This window comes from Petaurus breviceps, unplaced genomic scaffold (genome assembly GCF_028583685.1).
Source record: "Petaurus breviceps papuanus isolate PSGF00001 unplaced genomic scaffold, PetGlider_PUasm1.0 226, whole genome shotgun sequence".
In the NCBI taxonomy this organism is placed as follows: Eukaryota; Metazoa; Chordata; class Mammalia; order Diprotodontia; family Petauridae; genus Petaurus; species Petaurus breviceps.
Window position 1 is genome coordinate 36164 of NW_027185890.1, and position 4478 is coordinate 40641.

The 4478-nt window shown below is 38.9% G+C and overlaps 1 pseudogene; it reads right to left on the minus strand.

The window, feature by feature from the left end:
- Positions 1–4227, minus strand: part of LOC138166806 (mitochondrial import receptor subunit TOM20 homolog) — a 7400-nt pseudogene extending 3173 nt beyond the window's left edge.
- Positions 4228–4478: the final 251 nt, after the last annotated feature.

Genomic DNA, 4478 nt, shown 5'->3' on the forward strand with positions numbered 1-4478 from the left:
AAGGAAGGAAGGAAGGAAGGAAGGAAGGAAGGAAGGAAGGAAGGAAGGAAGGAAGGGGAGAATAGTATGCTTCGTTTTGTAGTCAGACAGTATCAGTTCTTTTCTGGAGGCAGATAGCATGTTTCATCATGAGGGGCCATATTTTTAAACCAAAAATGCCAAACATGGTCTTACAAAAGCTCTTTTTTCCCTCTGAATTTTGTCACTGAAATCAAGTCAATTTCCATGGAGTTTTGTAGCCATCCCAGCATTCCTGGGCTTTAGTGCTAGAAACCTCACGTATACTAAAAATATGGGTACTGCTATTTTTGTAGGGTGGAGTGGACCTGTGATGGCCCTGTAGTAAAAGTCTTCTAGTCTGGAAATTCCTACCAATCAATCCCTCAACACACATTTAAATGCTTACCCTTTTCCAGACACTGTACAAAGCACTGGGGATACAAGGAAAGGCTTAAAGATGCAAAACAACAGCTCCTCTGAAACTTTTTGAGTTTCCTGAGAGGTTTAGTCATTGGCCCAAGGCACACAGCCAGTTTGCATCTGAGACGGGACTTGAACTCGTCCAGCACAGAGGTACCTTCGATCTGGCTATCCCCCAGACCACTTTACTCCAGCTTTCCTTCAAGATTCATCTCAAATCCCACCTTCTACCACAGGTCTTTCCCAGGCCCAACAGCTACCAGCTCCTTTCCTCTAAGATTTTCTTCCATCTACTTCCATCTCACATGTATATAGTCATTTATATTTTGTCTTGCCCATTAGAATACAAACTCCTGGAGCCTGATTTCTCCTTTCTTTGTACCCCCAGAGCTTAGCACAGCGCCTGGACATAGTATGAACTTAACAAATTCTTGTTAACTGACTGACAAAACCCAGGTCATTGAGGTTTCAAGGTCAGTCCTCAAACTGCTGTGACATGGTGCTTTTTCATGTTCTACTGCAGGCATACATAATGTGAACAGATAGTGTTCCAGAGCAATCCTGGTGCTTTCTCAGTGATTCTCCATCTCTGAAGGTGCTTAATCTTTTGAGATGTATATTTTACTGTAAAGCTAACTGATTAGAATCCACTGATGTGAAAATATTGGCATTTAGAGGACATTGAAAGATCATGGAGACAAGGGAGTTCAATATTTGAAATCAGGACTACCCTGAAAAATCATGAGACTTTTAAGTGTATAGGACATAAAATGAGTAATAGAAAATAACTGGTGTTGATGGCCATTATATCTAAGAGCAGCAACATTCTAAGATTAAATAGTTGGGAAATTTGGGAAGCTGACACATTGGGCAAATGACTCAATTTTTGTTATTTTGCCACAAATCTTTAACTTCTATAATCCTACCCTTCCCTTCTGTCCTTCCCACTCTCATATAATTCCCAGGCTGCAGGACATCTCAGAACTGTTTCATGCTCTCCTTGGCTGCTGAGAGCAGTGAATGACCTTTCAGGAGAATGACCTATTCACAAAGACTGAGTAATTTCCTGTGCAGAAGTCTGCTTCCTTTAGGCAGCAGGCAGGTGGAGCTGCTCCTTTCTTTTCCTTTCTAAAGCTCTTCTCTGACCCCAGTATGAGGACACTCTTGTTGGCCAAGGCAACAAAAGGTGCCCAGGACAGCAAGTATAGGCAAGCCAACTTGACAGTGTATGTGGGCATTCTGCTCTGGCAACATTCTCTCCCTCCATTGTTCTCAGCCTGAAAGGCTCCTGTGAAAATGTCCTTACCATCACTTTCTAGAAGAGATTGAATGAGGACAAGGGTCAAAGTGACATGGTTATTGAGAGAAAAGACTTCAATAAAGCAATCAATCAAAAATGTATTTCTCTTCTTCCATTATTTTTAGCACTTTATAGAAGGATTTTTCTAAGAAAATAAAATAAACAAAAGTATTCACTTGTAAGGTGTAGAAAAGCTAAGGAATACGTTAAAAGTAGTTTCCTGAAGACACCACAGTGCAGGAGAAACAAGTAGCTAAATACTAGTATCATGATATCAACTTCTATTACCTTCATCTAATTTCCCCTAATATAAAGCACATTCTTAAAATTATTTTTTTTAAAGGAAAAAGTGCTTTTAGTGGTATTTTTTTTTACGTATTGGCTTGCTTCTTTGCCCATAATGGACCAATAACTCAGATAGAAAACCCATTAAGAAGAGAGAGTATGGGCTTTTTGCAATTTGCAAGGCACCAAATAATAACATTGGTTTTGTCCCCTAGGAGATACAATTTCAGCACCTTCTGAAATGGAATCATTCTCCCTCCACTGACATCTTTCTAGCTTATAGCTCTAATTCTCTACTGATCTGTCTTGTTTGTGTGATGTAAGGAGGTGGGGAGGTGAGATACAAGAGGTGGCTTGGGGAAGACAGAGTTCTCCTGTCACTTCTGAGATCCTTACCATGCTCTAAGAGTGCTAAAGGGGTTGTACAAACTGGACCCCAGGGAAGCTTCACAATTTCCCCGGGGGAAGTAAGTGATGACATTCCTCATTTCTAGAAGATAGTCCCTGAAATTCACAGTTTCAAATTCATACCAGATGTAATACAATGTTGCTTGAAGAAATTGGAAAGTCAGAGTGAAGCAAAAAGCAAATTCCCTGCAGCAAAATCCATGAGGAGCCTGATGCTTCCAGAGGTTTTTCCTGTTGCTCCCCTCCCTCAGTCCAGCCCTATCATAATTTCCTGCCTGCCCACTCTGATAATGCCTCAGCAACTCTGGAGCTCAGCCTTGTTTCCTTCACTCCTTCCCAGAGAGGGGATCTTGGCTTTTTGATCCCACATCTTTAGCCTTGCTCCCTTAGCTTGTCTCTCTGACTCCATCCTCCTGGCTTAGAACTTTCTAGATCACCTTATTCTCAGCTTTTTCACACCTTACAAGTGAATACTTTTGTTTATTTTATTTTTTTAGAAAAATCCTTCTGTAAAGTCATAAAAATAAACAGCCTCTCAAAATGTTTCTTATGCACAAAAAAATGTAGGAATTATTAATTCATGTTCATCTTATCCAGAAACCTTAATTTATAGATGAGGAAAGTATCAATCAGTTCATAAGCATTTATTAAACATTATGAACTAGGTACTGTGTTAGTCAAAGGATACTAAAGATAAAAATGAAACTGTTCCTGCCCTCAAGGAGCTTATATTCTAGTGAGGACAAGGAAACAATAATATAAGTAGATATAAGTAAACACAAATTTTACATGTAAATAAATGTATATAAAGTAAATATAGTATGAACTAATTGGAAGATGGAGGGGAAACTACAATTAAAGGAATTAAGAAGATGGAAAACGGTCAGAAATTAGATCAGCCTGAGCTAAGCTTCAAAGACAATTAGGTATTATAAAAGGCAGAGGTGAATAAGGACTGCATCCCAGTCATAGTGGACAATGAATCCAAAGGCATGGAGGTAAGAGATACAACAAAGGAAAAAAATAATAATTCTGGATTCTTTTTATCCCTATCTCTCAGCTAAATTCCATCTCCCACTTTGTTCTACCCTTCTGGCTACCTAGCCCTAATAAAAGAAAAAAAGAAAAATGATTCTTCTGAGAAACTTCCATCTTTGTAGGACTCCTTTTATATAGTAGGGTCATGCTCAGGAAGCAGGATAGTATAAGAAAGAGAAAGTCAGGAGACAGTTTTAATAGTCTTAGCCTCTGTTCTTCCTCAACTAGCTTAATCAAGTAACAATTCCTACAAGTTTCCATTTCTTCATCTATAAAATAGTTTATACTAGTCATACAAGTATCAAGTTGGCATGATGAATAGAGTAACAGACATGAAGTCAGGAAGAAGTGGGATCAAATATCACCCCCAAACCTTACTAACTGGGTGATGCTGGGCAAGACATTTAACTTCTCTGAGACTCAGTTGCCTCATCTGTAAAATGGGAATGTTGACCTAGATGTCCTCTAAGGTCCCCTCCAGTTCTCACTCTGAATGTAGAAGACAGCCCAGTCAGAATCTGAACTGAAGAAGGAACAGAAGCCTAGGTGAAATAATACAGTGTCTAAGATAATCCTCTTAGACTTATGGAAGGAAGAGTATTTCCTGCTAATGGAGCTAAGAAAAGGAAAATGAATTTTCAAAACCCCCCAAAGGAATAACATTGGCTAATTGTGCTTGTAGCAATTAAAGATAAATATGCGACACAAAATTGGAAGGCTTAATTCTTCCATTCTTCCATTTTTGTGAGTTTTAGTGCGGTACCTTGATCGTCCATTGCTTATCCCTAGTTTTCATGGAATAACTAATGAGCCAGTCATACATTTCCTGACAGTGTCCCTTCCTCTATTTCTTTCTTAATTTAATTTAAATTTGGGGGCATTACATTTTAAGTTCCAAAGGCTCTCCTTCCCTCCCACCTCACCCCACACTAGAGAATTTTGACACAGATTTATAAATGTATGTAAAAACCATAGACTATATCAGTTCTTTCTCTGGAGGTGGATAGCATTTTTCTTCATAAATCCT